This window comes from Arachis hypogaea, chromosome 18 (assembly GCF_003086295.3).
Source record: "Arachis hypogaea cultivar Tifrunner chromosome 18, arahy.Tifrunner.gnm2.J5K5, whole genome shotgun sequence".
Taxonomy (NCBI): domain Eukaryota; kingdom Viridiplantae; phylum Streptophyta; class Magnoliopsida; order Fabales; family Fabaceae; genus Arachis; species Arachis hypogaea.
In genome coordinates, this window is record NC_092053.1 from 45,553,524 (window position 1) to 45,573,774 (window position 20,251).

A 20,251-nucleotide genomic window follows, 5' to 3' on the forward strand; every position below is an offset into this window, starting at 1 on the left:
CTCTGAAATAAACTTCACATCCACGATAAATTAATTTTTAGTTTGTTGAATTGGAGAATACTGTGGGCAACTAAAAAAGAAAGAAATAATATATAATCAGTATATTTCACCGTCTAATTAAATGCTTTCGACTTATTTCTAACGTTTTTTTCATTAATAATTTGTAGTCTAGCGCTACTCTTAAGTTATAATGTTGGTATTAAATATCTTTAGCGGCGAGTCGCACTAGTAAATTTAAATGCGCAATAAATACATTAAAAAATTAAATGCGCAATAAATACATTAAAATTTATATTTTGCATCTGCTTTTGTAAAGAAAAATAATTGATAACTTCAATATGTTTTTTAGAATTATATTAACTAAATTTTGGAATAAATTATTAGTTCCTATTCAAAATAATAAAAAAATAACATATTTAATGAGAATAATTCTTAAAGATTTATAAAAAATAAAAATTTATAAATAATTAAAGTGTCGATTTAATTTTTTTTTTTATAGATTAATGTAGGTGTTTTCTTAAATTTGTTAAAAAATAAAATTTCTAATTTAAATATTTTTAAAACAATTTGTATATATTCAACAAATAATATTGTGTCTCCTACACAAGACGGATTTATTTAGGCTGCATTTAGTTTTAAAAACAAAATATATAATTGTGTCTCTTACACAAGACGGATTTATTTAGACTGCATTTAGTTTTAAAAACAAGATATACAAGATAAGATACTAAAAATATGATATTAAGAATAGAGACACAAAAATTAATATTTTTGTATTTTATTTGATGATAAATTAAAATAAATTATAAAAATTTAATTTATTTTCACTACAAGAATTTGACAAATTAGCGACAAATTTTTGCGAGAAACATTTTTTGTCACTAATCCATCACTAACTTGCGAGAAATTAGTGATGCACTAACGACAAAATTTATGAGCGGTCACAAAATATCCAAACTTGAGAAAAGCGACTAATTAGCGAGAGATTTACGAGTAAGTTTGTTTCTCGCAAATTGACTTTTGTAGCTAAAAAAAGTGCGAGGAAAATTCTCTCGCTAATTTGTCATAAATTAATTAGCAAGTGACAATGTTCTAGCAAATCAGTCACTTAGGGTTCAATCGAATTAAAGTAAAGTAGCAAGGGATATTATTGTCACTATTCTGTTGCAATTGTTTGATATACAATTAGCGAGAAATAATTCACACACTAGTTCGTCGCTAAATAAACTTTGTGCAAAAAGTCTAATTAGTGAGGAACAATGTTACTAGCTAATCCGTCACAAAGACTTGAAATACATTTTGCGATGAACAATTTCCTAGCTAATTTGTTACCAAAGTTTTTATTTTTAGCGAGTAACTAGTTTCTGCTAATTTGTCGCATAATATTGTCAAATTCAAAATTAGGATAGCAACAGAAAATAGTTGTCGCTAACTCGTCGCAATGTATAAATCATTCAGCTAGGGAAGTGTTCTTTGCTAATTAGTCGCTAAAGTGGAAATACGGATATTGAGCACCTAGGACCTAAGTAGCGAGAAATTTGCGACCGTTTAACAACTGACATACTTCATTCCCTGATTTCAAGTCGCTGATTAGCGAGCGAAATATATTTGTCGCTAAATTGTTGCAACTTTAGTTTAGCAAGCGATTTGGCAACTGCAATTTCATCGCAAAGTAAAAGCTATATCCTACCTATTTTAGAGCAAATTACTCGCTAATCTCGTTGGAAATCCGTCGCAGAGTTATAACAAATCCAAAACTAACCGAGAAAATGTTAGAAGTAAGTGGTCGCAATTGAGTCACTAATCAAAAGCTTATTTAGCGAGGAATCAGTGACTGCTTAATAACTGATAGACTTTCCTTACTTATTTCATGTTGCTACTAATTTGTGAAGGAAAACATTAATCCTTATTCTATCCTTATTTCATGGTGTTACTAATCGCTAACCTCTATATAAATCCATGTGAAATTCATGAAAAGTTTGAAACAAATTTGCCAAGCACGCTAATGTAATTTGTCACAATTTTGTCATTAATCTAAGTCTATCTTAAATGAGAGAATAATTATTAATTAAAGTCCCAAAATCGTGACTAATAATTAGCTAGCTAATTTTTAATAACTAATAACTTATAATATTCTAATAAGATGTCAATTCTCAACAATTTCACAAATAACACAAATAAAAAGCTTTTCCTTAAAAATGGTTTTTTTTTCCAATTAGATCAAAAATTTATAGTTATTTTTAATGAGAAGTTTCTTGTTAATTTGAATTGAAGTTTAAAATTAGTATCATTTAAAGAAAAATTTAAAAATTTAATATTTTAGGAAATAGGAGCATAATGTTGATAATTTTCATTCATAAAATATACTAGAAAAATATATAATAAATAAGATAATTAAATTGTTATATATGAGGATTTATTTGTATATGATCGTACAAATTTTATTATTAATTAAATAGAATTATTTTGGAATTCATTCAATAAATATTAATCTAAGCTAGCTCTTGAATTAATTTGTAATTGTAACTCGCATTAACCCTTGAGTTGATTTTCGTTAACGATGTGTTAATTTGATACATTAACTTGCTGCAATTTTGATTTTTCGCTCAGGTTCTATATGATCGAGACCTATTAGAGCTTTTAGAAGCTTGATTGCTGCTCCAGAGTTCCAAAATTTTCAAATTGTACTTGTTATTGTCGTCTTCGTGAGAATATTGAGAGTCCATCAAATTTATAAGAAGTATAGTAGATCTCAGTCACATAAAACTTAGGTGAGGAGCTCAAATATTAACAAATTAATATGCAAATTTCAGGAGTCAAATTGAATATTAACTCAATTTTCAATAACTAAACTACATTGATACAAGAAGTAATTAATACGTATGTATAGGAATAGATTTTCAAGAATACAAATTATTTTAATTTATTTATTTTAATATAAGATTATTGATATTTATATAAATATTTTTGTATTTATTAAAAAATTTTACCTATTTTATAAAGAATTTTTTAAAAGTTAATTTTCTTTAAAAAATTAAAATAAAAATTAAAAACAAAAGAAAAAAAATATAACAAAAAAAATAAAATAAAGTATATTAATTAAAAAACATTTAATTTCAAAAATTAAAAACGCATGTATAAGCACACTTTTTATTATTTCAAATAAAAATTTGTGTCTCAGCGCCAATACTTCAAATAAAAAATTGAAAATTCCATTTTCTCCGCAATGGATCCATTACAAAGATTCTTCTTCTTCTAGGGCACGTAGCTACGCACACCCCACATAGCACGCACTTGACGGCGTCGCACCCTTCCCCTCATAGCTCACGAACGGCGTCGCCACCCTTCCCCTCTCAGCTCTATCTCGGTCTTTCACCAACGGCCGTCACCCTTGCCCTCTCAGCCCTCTCTCTGTCTCTCACCAGCCACCTCCATGGCTTCCGTCACCACTCATCAACCTCAGAGTCACGACGTGCTGCACTGCTTCTCGCCTCTCAGTGACGACGACCCTCAGCGACGAGGATTGCGAAGTGTGATGACACTTCTCTGACCCTCAATGACGACGACTGCTTCTCCCCTCTCGGTCATGATGGTGCTGCCCCGGTCGTCCTCTTCTTCTCTTTTCTGACCTCTGCTCAAACTCAGGTAAATAATTATTGGAACTTTTGATTAGGGATTTTGATTATTGGAACTTTGATTAGGGGTTTTGATTATTGTTCTGATTAGGTGTTTGTTGTTCTTCCTAATTCAGTATTTGATTATTGTTCTGATTAGGTGTTTATTGTTCTAATCAAAATTTTGATTATTGTTCTGACTCTTGATATTGGAACTTCTAATTAGGTGTTTATTGTTGTTCTGATTTTGTTCTGATTAGGTGTTTATTGTTCTAATCAGAATTTTGATTATTGTTCTGACTCTTGATTATTGGAATTTCTGAAGTAGGGATTTCTCCAAAGATCGGGATTTTGGTAGGGAAGCGAGCAGTATTGGGGATGTTCCTATGAAATAAAAAATTGTATGTGCTTTTTGTTCTCTTATTTTGCCTTCATTTATCTATGGACTTGTATGCATCATTTACCTTTTTAGGTTTTTTCCACTAAATTTTGTTAGAAACTTGAACCTTGAGTTTGAACAGTAATTGCTTTAGATGATGCCATTCACTGTTTTGGTTTCTCAAATGATGATGGTAGCCTTTAGCTGTTAGTCTAGCTTGTTTTAGAGAGTACTATTCTTGTTGTTCATAAATGGTTGAGGGAACAGTGGCCACTCAGAACCATATATCTCTAATCAACAACCACCGGTTGGTATAAAGTTGATTGAAAGGGAATTGGTATAACTAGATTAGAGCTGCATTGCTACACTTGCATGGTAACAATACAGTAATGTGATTAAATTTATATGCCCTATCGGGGTTCATAGTCTCTTTAACGATCATTTATGGACCATTGTTTTTTGATATTCTTTGACCCATCATACCTTTAGATTTATGCCTTTTATCCTGGTTCTAAGGGTTCTGTTCATAATTGTTGTTCACTAATGAGGGCAGGGTGTAGTGATTAAAATTTAACCTTCCTAAATTTTGTCTATATGGTTTTAATAACTAATACATGTCTGTACTCTATTAGTTTATTTTTTGAACATAAAATAAACAAACTTGGGTCAGTATATTTTTAGTCTATTTTGTGGCAGTTAAATGTTTTATTTGTCATTCTTGTCATGTTTTAGTCTACCTTTTGAGAGGTAAACTTCTAGTTTACATTATGCAGGGTCTAGAAGTTGTAATAAGGGTAACAAGAATGGGTGTATGTGTGCCACCTTGTGTGCCAAATAAAAACAATCAAAAATTGCTCAAACTGTGTCCTAAAATGATGTGCTTTGAGCGAAAAAGAATATCATGTGCTTTGAAACTAGTGTGCTACTCATGTTTTACTTGCTTAATTGCTTAAGTTCCAAGATGGAGTTAATTAATGTAAGCTGTTAGAATGAATATATAATTCTAACCTATCATGAGTTAACTGTTTGAAATGTACAAAATGTACAGTAATGCTGTTAAAGACTGATTTTTGAATTATTAGAATGCATAATAGTGCTTTTAAAATGTTTTAAACCTTATATGCATGAAGTGGCTTTTGGAAAATAAATATGAAATGGAGCTTTTAATCCTGTCCTCCAAGTCACTCTTAAGCTATCTTCCTTAATTGAATTTATTTAGGTGACCATATTTCTGTCCTGTGTTAGTGTTCCTTAAGTTGTATATGATGCCATAATTTTTAGAGCTTCCTTTTCATTTTCTCATTAATGATAATGTTGTAGAGACCCTCATCTCTGATCTCCACTCTTATTCCTTTTGAAGTGTAGTTGCTGCCATCTCTTTCCATTCCTTGCATTTCTCAGGTTTGTCCTCTACTTCTTCTTCTTCATCATCAAACTCACCCTCAGATCTTTTTTTTTAAACCCTCTCCTTCCATTTTATTTCGGATAAGACCCTCTTTGACCATATGAGCAATAGTTCTTATATTCTCTAGACCTCCCTCTAATGGGGTACCATTAACCATCTAGTATTTATTTGTTGGTATAAGCAGCTGGGTTTCCATCTTTACGCACTTTCTTCTTGCTTCTCTTTAAATAGTCTTGTTCCTCTTGAAAAGGCTGACAGTCATGTAGATCCCCTCTCGGGTGCCCAACACCATCCATAGTGGCTGAAGGTTGCAAATGACGGTCTATAGCACATGTATGCACCCCACTTTTTCTTTTGTTTTATCTGTTAGGAAATGTCTTATCTTGTCTATGATGTTATGTACTTTGAAAGCATTTATTTCACATTTCGATGTCTCAGTATAGGTCTTCTGTTTTTTGTCAATTTTATAACTTCTATGGTATGCTTTGATTTCCAGTTCTCACATGCATCTCTGAATATTTTCATGATTTGGTTGTAATAAATCAAAATAATTAAACTGTCAATGTTTAGTACTTCCCTTTCCTACTAGCATGATCCAAGCAGCTTCATAATTACAATCATTGGTTTAAGTTTCTGTTGCTTTGAATGTTGTGGCCACATTTAATTCATCTTAGTTGGTGCTATTTATGTTGATAATAGGCACCATTATTACACCTTTTCTTTTTTGTATACAAGGTTCTATTACAATCAACTTAATGATATGGTTTTCGCTGCATTTTATAATGATTTATTTTTCATTCTGAAAGTTAAGCCAGACAGCTGGTATGTGTATTTTTGGTATTAGTTTAGGTTCAGCTGAGTGATTGTATTTTTTCAATTATTTTACTAATTTACTATGTTATCTATACAGAAAATTTCTAAGGTTAAAGATGCTATTTCAATAGCAAATAATGCATGCTGGTCTATTGGAGAACTTGTAGTTAAGGTATGTTAATGTTATGTGCTACACTCTGATTAAATTTTGTAAAACTGTATTGTGGCTGAAATCTAATTGGCTTAGTCAGAGTTATGTGCATAATGTAGTTTTAAACTATTAGTTTCAAAAGCCAATTAGGACAAATCGCTCTGCTCTTTGTGATTGCAATTTGGCTATTATCTTTTTATTTTCTAGTTATGTATTTTTGTCTTGTGAAATTTTATAACAATATGATTATTTTAGTTCTGAAGAGTATTTCAATTTATTTATATATTTAATATTTAATTGACATCTTTTAGATGGTTGGGATTTTCTAGGTCCTGTTAGTTCTATGCATTCACTAAATTTTCTATAATATGCGACAAATTTTGTGTTAATTATCTAAACTGACAAAGAGTTGAATGGCACTCTTGTTAGACATTAGGCTTTGGATATCTTTGAATAAATCATTATTGCTCCAGCTCCTTGTTTTGGAATAGATTCCTATAACTTGGAATTGGAGTCTCAGCTCAAATATTCTACAGATTTTGTTATCTGGTATTTATGTCTATGTGGTTTCTTTTTTCCACCATGAGCCTTTTTTTGACCATGAGTTTTCATTTTTTGTTTTTGATATTCGGTTATTAGAGTGAATATCTTTTGACATAAAATTATTCTTTTCTATTTTCTCCCCTCATGTGAAAGTTGAACAGATTCAAGAAAGAAGATCAAGAAAAGTTCTGACATTTATCCCCTAATGTGAGAGTTGAATAGATTCAAGAAAAGAAGATCAAGAGAAGTTCTGACATGAATGTTGACCATTTGAAAGCAGTGGGAAATGGCTATAGTTCAAGTAATTCCAGTAGCTCCATTCCTTACCTTGCAAATGGAGCATACCTTCACTAAAATTACCTGCAGTAGTTGTACTTTGGCCTTTCAGTTGATTTTTTCCTCCTCACATTTCTTTCTTGAGGGTAAAACTTTAATGTGACGTTTCTTCATGAACAAGAATTTGATGTATTAAGTATTAACTGGAAATAAGAGACAAAGCTATACAAGGTTTACTACAGATTTGGTTCTTGGCTGAATAAGTTACAACTGTCTTTACATCTATATTTTGTTTACAGATAATTTTTATTATTTAAAGAAATTATTTAGAATAATGATTACAGAAAAATTAGCGACATACTCGTTGTTGATAATGGTGATAAATTAAAAATTCTATTGCAACTGAAACATTTATGAGATATTTATCGATTTGTTACTAGTTTAAAAGGAAATTGCGATGACATTTTGCGATAGTATTGCAACTAATTGATTACATATTATTTCCTAGCAAGTTAGCGACTACTTCATAACTCTACTTTCTCATTTAGAATAGGTTTGGTTTAGCGACAAAATTCCTACAAATTTGATTAAGGATTTTCAAAAATTAGCTATAGATTTGCTACAAAATGCGACAAATTTACGATCATATTAGCGGACAACTTGCGATGAGTTAGATTCGAAAAAATCCTCGCTAATTAGCGTCAACTAAGCTTTTTATTTTGTCTACGAAGTTAGCTTGCGTTTAGCGACAAGTCTGCTGCACTAGAGTTTGTCGCTAATTAGCGACTACCGTTTAGTCTATTTCTTCTATGGAATTAGCTTTTACTTTAGTGATGGATTTCCGACTATCTATTCGGTAGGTAAAAATCTTTCCGATGAAATAACGACTGTTGTATTTGCCTCACTGATCTGCGACTTGTAATTAGCGAGGAAAGCATTAGTTGCTAGGCGGTAGCTAATTTGTCACAAATTATATTTTGCGTCAGATTAGCGATTATTTTACGACTATTTTCGTGGTAGCTAATCGGCCATATTCTTGTAGTGTTTATTTTTTATTCGAAATATTTAAGAAACAAAATATAATAACAAAAAATATAATTATAAAAATTAACAAAAATAATTAAATAAAAAATAAATTTATCTTTATTGATATTTTTGTATTATTTTTATTAAAATAAATATAAAATATATTAATTTAGTATCTATAAACATAATATTTTTATTTATATTTTATTTACCCAACATAATTTTATGTCTCTTTATTCTTATTTTAATATCCTGTAATTATAAAAAAAAAATTCCGCCAATGACTGCTTGAGATCAGATGATTTGAATGGATGAATTATGTTATCATGCATGTTCCGAATGTGAACTACGTAACATTTTTGCGTAAGATCGTCTTTTAGTTGGGATGAAATATCCAAATAGAAAACAAAATAAAAATGTTTGATTAATTTAGTTTTGGCAATAAGTATGAGATTATTTACATATACATAAAAATATTTACATTAAAATAATAATTAAAAAATTTTAAATAATTTGATAATAAGTTTAACAAAAATATTTAATATAATAGGTGTTAACATTTTAATTATCGTTTTAATGTGATTAGGAACTTAATTATTTATTTTTTGTTCTATTATTTTCAATTGCATTGTCTATATATTATTCATTGAACAACTCCAATAATAATTTTCATTTCAATTTTATTTTAGTCCTATAAAATATCACATCATCATGTGTGGGATGATATATTATAAATAGTGATTTAAAATTAATATGGCATTTTTCACTTAAATATTTGGTTTTAATTTATTAAATTTTATATTATTTTTAAAATTTAATTATTTTATTAGTTTCTATAATTTTATTAAATTTTTAATTAAGCTTCTATAATTTTTTTCTTTTTAATTGTGTCTCTGTACTGCTTTTATTTTTGTAATAGATCATTCTTAGTATAAAAAAAATGTTAAAATTAACTAAATATTTTTTCGAAAATTGAAAGCATCTAAATTAAGAATCTAATTAGAGCTTTTTCATCACATGTTTTTTGAAAGAAATATTTATTAATTTTAATGTTTTAATATAAAAAAATCTAATTACAAAACTAAAAATAATGTAGGGACTCAATTAAAAAAAGTATATAAAAATTTAATTATAAATTTGATAAAATTATAAAGATGAATATGATAATTAAATTTATTTTAATTATTTTATAAAAATATTATACAAATAATAAAATTTTATTAATTTTTTATTAAAGTAATATTGTCTTTTTAAGGTGAGATTATTCTCATTTCATCTATCTATAATCCAATTCAATATAAATTTTAACTTTAAATTAATTCAATTTTTACAATATCGAAAATCATTCTCTACAAACATTCTATTAGAGTTGTTTTCAGTTTGTAAACCAAAATTAGAAACTTTCTTAGATGGAAAAAGAATATTTGAATTCTTAAAGAAGTAAAGTAGATGATGAAATTGGTAACAATGTGGTGGGGGTTTTTTTTTGTAAATATGAATTTTTAATCTTTTTATCAATAAAGTTATAAACCCGGTTTTTATCACTAAGAATCCAAATTTAGTAACATGGAGAACAGATTAAATTTCATACGTAGATTTTTGCGTGTCCAAAAGAAATTTTTTATTATGATCTAATATTTTTTTTAATAATTCAATAAAAAAAGTTGAGTTTACAATTTAACTATATAGAGATATTTTAGTTTGTTTAAAACTTACAATTTATAATTTTTAAAATAATTAAATATTCTTTATTATAATTAAAAAAATATTTCAATCTCTTAAAATTAATTCTAAAAAAATATTTTTTCTCGTTTAAAGATTAAGTATAACAATATTTTAGTTATTTTTATATTAGATAAATATTCTAATTTCTAATATAATCAAACAATTTTAATTAATCCTAAAAAGATAATTTAGTATTTTTTACTAATGATTAAAGAGTATTTTAGTATTATAAATATGGATTACAAGAATATTTTTATTTTTTTAAATCATATTCAAATTTTTAATTTATAAAACAGTTAAATAATATGAATTAATCGTATCACGGTATTTTAGATTCTTTTTAAAATTAACTTTTAAAAATTGTTTTGTTCTGCTGAATATTAATTATAAAGATATTTTATTATATTAAAAAATTAACGTTTACAATTTCAAATATAATTAAAGAAGTTTTATTATAAAAAGGATATTTAATAATTTAAAATTAATCATAAAAAATTATTTTAGTCTTTTAAAATTTAAGTGTAAGAATATTTTAGATTTTTTTATATATAAAATTTTTAATTTTTAATACAATTATATCTTCTTAGTTAATCATGAAGGATAATTTAATCTATAAATTATTTATCGCGGAGTATGTTAATAATTTAACTTTAGTATTTTGATATTTTTAAAATTAACTTTAAAATATTGTTATGTTGTTTAAAAATTAATTAACCTTAAAATTCCAGTTACTATTTTTTCATAAAATAAAAAATTATTTAATTTATTCAAAATATTAATAAAAAAATATAATTGATCTTTAATTAATATTGTCCAAAAATTATCAATCAACATATTTAATCGGTCTTTTTATAATTAAAATCATTTAAAGGCTAAATATTTTAAATTTATATCTTTTGTATGGAGCTAATAAAAATTATGAAATTGAAATATACTCTTTTGATTCTTTAAGAATGAGCTTTAAATTTTTTTACGATAGACAATTTCCCAAAACTAATATTCTGGTATATTCGTTTAAGACGTACTTCAGTATGGAAGATTGGAAGGTTACCTTGAAAGCATTTAAATATTATTTGTTTTTAAAGATTAAAAGTGAGACTAAGAGATTTAGATACAATATTGTGTTTGATAGTCAGATATTAAAACTAAAATACAAAATTTTATTTTTTTTAATACTTTCAAAAAGAAAGATATAAAATATTGAAATGTTTTAGAATAAAAACCAAATTTTAATATTTTTTAATAATTAAAAATATTTTAATAAATATTCTTATTTTATATTTATATTTTTTTAAATTAAATAAAATATTTAAGACATAATTCAATCTTATACACTTTATATTAAACATAATACAAAGATTTAATTAATGTAGTCTTAATTTTTTTAAGTTTTGTCTTTTAATTTTAATCTTTTTTTCAAACGTAAATTAGTGTGTGAACAAAATTTTTTTTTTTGGAATTATCAACATTATCTATCACAGAAATGTATTTCTAAAACCATAATAAAAAAGATATTTTAAACATATAATTACTGGAAAGATTGCTAGAGTCAATAATTTTCCACTAAAAGTTAGTACAATGCAAAATGACTACTTTTTCTTTCTCACAAATTTGTTCGATAATTCTAAACAAATAAAAGTCTCTATCAATGAAAAGGCCTTATACATACAAATACAAAACAGAGATTTTTATTTGGTAAATACATGGCAACAAAAATAAAAATATTATTCGAATAAATGGAAAAGGCCGGGGAGTGATTGATAAATAATACAATAATAGAACCACCGTTATTATTACTTGATAGAAAGAAAATAATGGTAGAGCCACAAGTGCATTTCGTTTATAAAAAATTAACATAGCCAGGTGCAAGTGCAGAATTTTGTTAAGGAATCACATTCTCCTGTCGCCCTGCTACCATGAAAAAACCTACAAAAGTTTTCACATGCATATATCCTTGCTTCTGGAATACAATAACCTCTGTCTTTCATTGTCCCATGGCAAAATCCGGTTACTGCCTCTGTTATTTGTAATTGGTTATTTCCTACAAATATTTGGACATAAAATAAAGATTAAATGTCATTTTTAATTGTTAATTATTTATTCAAAAAATAAAATATTTTTTTGTATAATTCAAAAATTTTTAATTAATCCCCAACAATTCATATAACTAATCAAAGTGATTTTTATAAATGACCAACTGCTAATATATCATAAATTATTTAGTAATAATTAAAAATTTTTAAATTGTGGATGAATGTTTTGTCTTTAGAATAAATGATCAAATTTAAAAGAAACATTTATTCCAAAGTAAATTATTATTAGAAAAAATTAAAAACATCATTGAATATTTATTGAAAATGCTGGAATTTAGTGCTCACCAAAACCTGTGGAAAGAACAAGTAGTAAGAGGATGAGGAGATAGAATACGATTTTCATATCGTTTTTTTTTTTTTGGAAATTTAATTTTCTTCTTGTTGCTTTCATCAATGGTATGCATTCCCCGTATTAAGTATTTATAGGCACTCAACGACACACATACAAAACAATGTTAAACTTTTCTACTGATAAGGCTGGCAATGGATAGGGTAGAGTAGGGTTTGAATTCTACTCTAATTCTATCTATGGGTTGAAAATTTTTTTAAAACTCTACCCTACTCTACCTACGGGTTGAGAATTTCTCAACCCTAACCCTACCCACACCTTAAAATTCTAAAACCTTACTCTATCCGATCCTACCTCAGAAAAATAAAAATTTTTACGTAAATATAAAATTCAACCATTCCAAATTTTATACATATTAATAACATAGAAAATAAAAAATTAAGTTCAAATTAAAATTAAAAACAATAAAATCTTAAAGAAATCCAACATAAAATTACAAATAATATGATCATCAACTATCTTAATGGTTATTTCAAATTTTTATAAGAGAAAGATTGTGAGTTCAATACTCACTTTTTCACTACATACATAACTTATATATATATATATATATATATATATATATATATATATATATATATATATATATATTAGAAGTGCAGATAGAGTAGGATAGAGTATACTCTAAATCCGTACCCTTTTCTACCCGCAGGCAAATTCATACCCTATTCTATTCACAGCGAGTAGGGTAGACAATCCTACCCAAATAGATTGGTCCGCATTAAGTACCCGCGGGTACGATATATATTGCCAACCCTACTTACTGAATTGATAATTCTGGATTAATTTTAAATAATATTATTTTATATGATTATTAAGTTTGGACTATTTATATTTAGTGATTTACCGTGAAAATGTCATCACTTTCATTTTCCATATTAATCCTAATTTAAAATTTTTCATGTTTAATCGTTATATACTTATATCGACATTTTTCATTTATTATTAGAATTTACGCTCCAAGAATATATTTATTATTATAAATGAATATTCATTTTCACTTATAATAAGAAGGTTTGGGAACGGATATAGACAAGGCGAGTAATGACCTCTCGGCCTTTTAAAATTTTAAAAAATTATACTTATATATAAAATATGTGTTTAAAAAAATAAAAAATATTATGTAATTTAATAGTTTTATATGTATTATTTTTTATTATGTGATAAGTTTATATTTTAGTTATTTAGTTTATTAATATGTTTTATTTAATCAATAATTTAATATCACACACTTAAATCTTTATAATTTTCAAATTAATTTTTATATACTCATCTTTATATCTATTTAAAAAAATTATTTATTTTTTTAGTGTTAGCATATTTAACATCTATATTATTATTATTATTATTATTATTATTATTATTATTATATAGAATATTAATAAAAATTTACATAGTTCTGTTTTCTAATTACATTATATATCTTAGTTTTTTTTTCTAAAAAATATTCATTTTTATTTTAAATTTATATTGTTAAAAAAAGTTTTACCTTACTTTTTCTTAATAACTTATTTTAACTATTGTTTTATTTTGAATTTTATATTTTATAAGAGTACGTGTCTTTCACATAATTAATGGTTTATGACTTATTTTTAAATTGAGAAAAACTCTGCGTACAAGCAATTAGGGCTTGTAAGTATTACAAGTCAATTAAACTCTAATCCCCAAAATTCGCTGTAAGTGCTACATTCTTTACACGCGCTACATCCTTTCTTCTTCTCCTTCTTTTTCGATCGTTCTTTTCTCCCCCTTTCTCACTGGTTTGTTCTTCGTCGTTGACGTTAGTTCCTCCACATACTGTTACGGCACGTTTTCATTGCACCTTCTTCTTCTTCTTGCTGCACGTTCTTCTTCCTCTTCCTCTTCTTCTTCCTCTTCCTCTTCCTCTTCTTCTTCTTCTTCTTCTTTTCTTCTTCTTCTTCTTCATTGCACTTTCTTTTCTTTTTCTTCTTCTTCTTCTTCTTCTTCTTCTTCTTCTTCTGCACGTTCTTCTTCTTTCTTTTTTCTTCTTCTTGCTGCACCTTCTTCTTCTTCTTCTTCTTCTTTTTTCGTTATTATTGATTTCTATTGTTTTTTGACATCAAGCTCTGAAATCGTTTTTGAAGAAGAAGAAGTAGCAGAAGATGAGGAGGAGAAAGAGAAAGAGTTCTGAATTATGCAAGATTTTGGGTGTATTTCTTAAATCCTTTGGGTGTATTTTCTGTAATCTTTTGGGTGTATTTCTATAATCGTTTGGGTGAATTCCTGTAACCGTTTGGGTGTATTTCTGTAATCTCTTGGGTGTATTTTATGTAATCGTTTGGGTGTATTTCTGTAATACTTGCTATTTTTTCTGAAATGAAAAATACACCCATAGATATCAGTAAGATACACCCATAGATATGAGTCAGATACACCCATAGATATCAGTCAGATATCACTCAAATATACCCAAATGATTATAGAAATACACCCAAAGTATTACAGAAAATACACTCAAACAGTTACAAGAATTCACCCAAACGATTATAGGAATACACCCAAAGGATTTAAGAAAATTCAGAACTCTTTCTCTTTCTCCTCCTCATCTTCTGCTGCTTCTTCTTCTTCAAAAACGATTTTACCATGAAAAATCGAAAAAAAAAAAGAGAAAACAGAGAGAAAAGACGTAAATGAAGAAGAAGAAGAAGAAGAGGAAAACGAGGAAGAAGAATGGTGCACGAAATTGTGATCTCCAGGCTCGAACAAATCCTGGTAATGGCTCCAGAGCTTGGTGCTCTGATCTTAATTCATAATTGTCACAACTTCGATACAACTAACCAGCAAGTGCACTGGGTCGTCCAAGTAATACCTTACGTGAGTAAGGGTCGAATCCCATGGAGATTGTTGGTATGAAGCAAGCTATGGTCACCTTGTAAATCTCAGTCAGGCAGATATAAAGTGATAATGGTGTTTTCGAATAATAAATAATAGAATAGGGATAGAGATACTTATGTAAATCATTGGTAGGAATTTCAGATAAGCGAATGGAGATGCTTTTCGTTCCTCTGAACCTCTGCTTTCCTGCTATCTTCATCCAATCAGTCTTACTCCTTTCCATGGCTGGCTTTATGTGATACATCACCACTGTCAATGGCTACTTTCAGTCATCTCACGGGAAAATGATCCAATGCCCTGTCACGGCACGGCTAATCTTCTGGAGGCATCACCCTTGTCAATGGCTTCATCTTATCCTCTCAGTGAATAATATGCTCACGCACCCTGTCACGGCACGGCTATTCAACTGTCGGTTCTCGATCATGCTGGAATAGGATTTACTATCCTTTTGCGTCTGTCACTAACGCCCTGCAATCGCGAGTTAGGAGCTCGTCACAGTCATTCAATCATTGAATCCTACTCGGAATACCACAGACAAGGTTTAGACCTTCCGGATTCTCTTGAATGCCGCCATCATTCTAGCTTACACCACGAAGATTCGGGTTAGGAGATCTAAGAGATATTCATTCTAGCTTAATTCATGTAGAACAGAAGTGTTTGTCAGGCACGCGTTCATAAGGGAGAAGGATGATGAGCGTCACACATAATCATCACCTTCATCACATTCTTGGGTGCGAATGGATATCTTAGAAGCAAAATAAGAAGAATTGAATAGAAAACAGTAGTAATTTGCATTAATCTTTGAGGAACAGCAGAGCTCCACACCTTAATCTATGGAGTGTAGAAACTTTACCGTTGAAAATACATAAGTGAAAGGTCCAGGCATGGCCGTGTGGCCAGCCCCTATGGTCTAAGAACAATGCGTTCAAAGATGATCCTAAGATCCTAAGATGATCAAAAGATGCCTAATACAATAGTAAGAGGTCCTATTTATAATAAACTAGTCACTAGGATTTACATGAGTAAGTAATTGATGCATAAATCCACTTCCTGGGCCCACTTGGTGTGTGTTTGGGCTGAGCCTGAGTGTTGCACGTGCAGAGATCATTTGTGGAGTTGAACGCCAGTTTCTGTGCCAGTTTGGGCATTCAACTCTGGTTTTGGATCCTTTTCTGGCGCTGGACGCCAGATTTGGGCAGAAGGCTGGCGTTGAACGCCAGTTTATGTCGTCAATTCTTGGCCAAAGTATGGACTATTATATATTGCTGGAAAGCCCTGGATGTCTACTTTCCAACGCAATTCGAAGCGCGCCATTTCGAGTTCTGTAGCTCCAGAAAATCCACTTTGAGTGCAAGGAGGTCAGAATCCAACAGCATTAGCAGTCCTTCTTCAACCTCTGAATCTGATTTCTGCTCAAGTCCCTCAATTTCAGCCAGAAAATACCTGAAATCACAGAAAAACACACAAACTCATAGTAAAGTCCAGAAATGTGAATTTAACATAAAAACTAATGAAAACATCCCTAAAAGTAACCAGATCCTACTAAAAACATACTAAAAACAATGCCAAAAAGCGTATAAATTATCCGCTCATCACAACACCAAACTTAAATTGTTGCTTGTCCCCAAGCAACTGAAAATCAAATAGGATAAAAAGAAGAGAATATACTATAAATTCCAAACTATCAATGAAACATAGTTTCAATCATATGAGTGGGACTTATAGCTTTTTGCCTCTTGAATAGTTTTGGCATCTCACCTTATCCATTTGAAGTTTAGAATGATTGGCATCTATAGGAACTTCAGATTTCGAATAGTGTTATTGACTCTCCTAGTTCAGTATGATGATTCTTGAACACAGCTTTTTTATGAGTCTTGGCCGTGGCCCTAAGCACTTTGTTTTCCAGTATTACCACCGGATACATAAATGCCACAGACACATAATTGGGTGAACCTTTTCAGATTGTGACTCAGCTTTGCTAAAGTCCCCAATTAGAGGTGTCCAGGGTTCTTAAGCACACTCTTTGTTTTTGCTTTGGACCTTGACTTTAACCGCTCAGTCTCAAGTTTTCACTTGACACCTACACGCCACAAGCACATGGTTAGGGACAGCTTGGTTTAGCCGCTTAGACCAGGATTTTATTCCTTTAGGCCCTCCTATCCATTGATGCTCAAAGCCTTGGGATCCTTTTTATTTGCCCTTGCCTTTTGGTTTTAAGGGTTATTGGCTTTTTCTGCTTGCTTTTTCTTTTTCTTTCTATTTTTTTTTCTATTTTTTTTCGCCCTTTTTTTTTTTCTGCAAGCTTTGTTCTTTGCTGCTTTTTCTTGCTTCAAGAATCATTTTTATGATTTTTCAGATTATCAAATAACATGTCTCCTAGTCATCATTCTTTCAAGAGCCAACATATTTAACATTCTTAAACAACAACTTCAAAAGACATATGCACTGTTCAAGCATTCATTCAGAAAACAAGAAGCATTGTCACCACATCAATATAATTAAGCTAAGTTCAAGGATAAATTTGCAACTCATGTACTTCTTGTTCTTTTGAATTAAAACATTTTTCATTTAAGAGAGGTGATGGATTCATAGGACATTCATATCTTTAAGACAAAGTTACTAACTACTAATGATCATGTAATGAAGACACAAACATAGATAAGCACATAACATAGAAAACGAAAAACAGAAGAAAGAAGAACAAGGAATGAATCCACCTTAGTGATGGTGGCGTTTCCTTCTTGGGAGCCAATGATGTCCTTGAGCTCTTCTATGTCTCTTCCTTGTCTTTGTTGCTCCTCTTTCATTGCTTTTAGATCTTCTCTGATTTCATGAAGGATGATGGAGTGCTCTTGATGTTCCACCCTTAGTTGCTTCCAATAATTGTGGAAGAAAATGTATCCCCTGAGGTATCTCAGGGATCTCTTGATTTGCAGTCAAATGTTCTACCACTGAGCTATAGACCCTTGATGGAAGCTTTTGTCTTCCCTTTCCTCTTTCTAGAGGTTTCTCTGGCCTTAGGTGCCATCAATGGTTATGGAAAAAACAAAAAAGCTATGCTTTTACCACACCAAACTTAGAATGTTGCTCGCCCTCGAGCAAAAGAAGAAAGAATAGAAGAAGAAGAGGATATGGAGGAGATGGATGGCTGTGTGTATTCGGCCATATGGGTGGGATTGGGTGGGAGAGAGATGTTGAATTTTTGAAGGTAGTGGGTGTATGGATGTGAGTGGTAAATGGAAAGTAGAAGGGATGATCATGAATGGGAAGAGAGATGATGAGGTAGGTGGGGATACTGTGGGATCCACAGATCCTGAGGTGTCAAGGCATTTACATCCCTGCACCAATTTAGGCATGTAAAATGCCCTTGCACACAACTCTGGGCGTTCAGCGCCAGGTTGGTGCCCTTTTTGGGCGTTCAACGTCCCTTTGCTGCCATTTCTGGCGTTGAACGCCAGAACCATGCTTGTTCTGGGCGTTCAGCGCCAGGATGCTCCCATTCTGGGCGTTTAGCGCCAGAACTATGCTCTGTTCTGGCGTTTGAACGCCAGACAGATGCTCCTCCAGGGTGTGATTTTTCTTCTGCTGTTTTTGATTCCGTTTTTGATTTTTTTGTTTATTTTGTGACTCCACATGATCATGAACTTAAGAAAACATGAAAAGCAATAAAAATAAGAATTAGATAAACATTGGGTTGCCTCCCAACAAGCGCTTCTTTAATGTCAATAGCTTGACAGTGGGCTCTCATGGAGCCTCACAGATGTGCAGAGCTTTGTTGAGACTCTCCAACACCAAACTTAGAGTTTGGATATGGGAGTTCAACACCAAACTTAGAGTTTGGTTGTGGCCTCCCAACACCAAACTTAGAGTTTGACTGTGGGGGCTCTGGTTGACTCTGCTTGGAGAGAAGCTTTTTCTGCTTCCTCTCCATGGTTGCAGAGGGAGATCCTTGAGTTTTGAATACAAGGGAGTTCTCATTCCATTGAAGGACTATTTCACCTCTGTTAACATCAATCACAGCTCTTGCTGTGGCCAGGAAAGGTCTTCCTAGGATGATGGATTCATCCTCTTCCTTTCCAGTATCCAGGACTATGAAATCAGTAGGTATGTAAAGGCCCTCAACCTTTACTAATACATCTTCTACTTGTCCATAAGCCTGTTTTCTTGAGATGTCTGCCATCTCTAGTGAGATTTTAGCAGCTTGCACCCCATAGATTCCTAGTTTCTCTATTACAGAGAGGGGCATGAGGTTTATCCCTGAACCAAGGTCACACAGAGCCTTAAAGATCATGGTGCCTATGGTACAAGGGATTATGAACTTTCCAGGATCCTGTCTCTTCTGAGGCAATGTCAGTTGATCCAGATCACTTAGTTCATTGATGAACAAGGGAGGTTCAACTTCCCAAGTATCAATGCCAAATAATTTGGCATTTAGCTTCATGATTGCACCAAGAAACTTGGCAGTTTGCTCTTCAGTAACATCCTCATTCTCTTCAGAAGAGGAATACTCATCAGAGCTCATGAAGGGTATAAGGAGGTTCAATGGAATCTCTATGGTCTCTAGATGAGCCTCAGAGTCCTTTGGTTCCTCAGAGGGAAGCTCCTTATTGATCACTGGACGTCCCAGGAGGTCTTCCTCCTTGGGATTCACGTCCTCTCCTTCCCTTACAGGTTCGGCCATGGCACTTATGTCAATGGCCTTGCACTCTCCTTTTGGGTTCTCTTCTGTATTGCTTGGGAGAGTACTAGGAGGGATTTCAGTGATCCTCTTACTCAGCTGGCCCACTTGTGCTTCCAGATTTCTAATGGAAGATCTTGTTTCATTCATGAAACTTACAGTGGCCTTAGATAGATCAGAGACTAGATTTGCTAAATTAGAAGCATTTTGTTCAGAGTTCTCTGTCTGTTGCTGAGTTGATGATGGAAAAGGCTTGCTATTGCTAAACCTGTTTCTTCCACCATTATTAAAGCCTTGTTGGGGCTTTTGATCCTTCCATGAGAAATTTGGATAATTTCTCCAT

At 30.6% G+C, this 20,251-nt stretch overlaps 1 long non-coding RNA gene across 6 annotated transcripts; it reads left to right on the forward strand.

Moving 5' to 3' along the window:
• The first annotated feature begins 3,188 nt into the window (after positions 1-3,188).
• Positions 3,189-7,422, forward strand: LOC112773105 (uncharacterized). Of its 6 annotated transcripts, none has more exons than XR_003187796.3 (6): positions 3,189-3,645; positions 3,940-4,015; positions 5,359-5,394; positions 5,630-5,731; positions 6,309-6,383; positions 7,059-7,422. It is a non-coding gene; the product is annotated as an uncharacterized lncRNA (long non-coding RNA). The 6 variants fall into 6 exon arrangements; XR_003187792.3 differs by having other exon boundaries at positions 3,206-3,645; positions 5,354-5,394; XR_003187794.3 differs by having other exon boundaries at positions 3,220-3,645; positions 5,314-5,394.
• Positions 7,423-20,251: the final 12,829 nt, after the last annotated feature.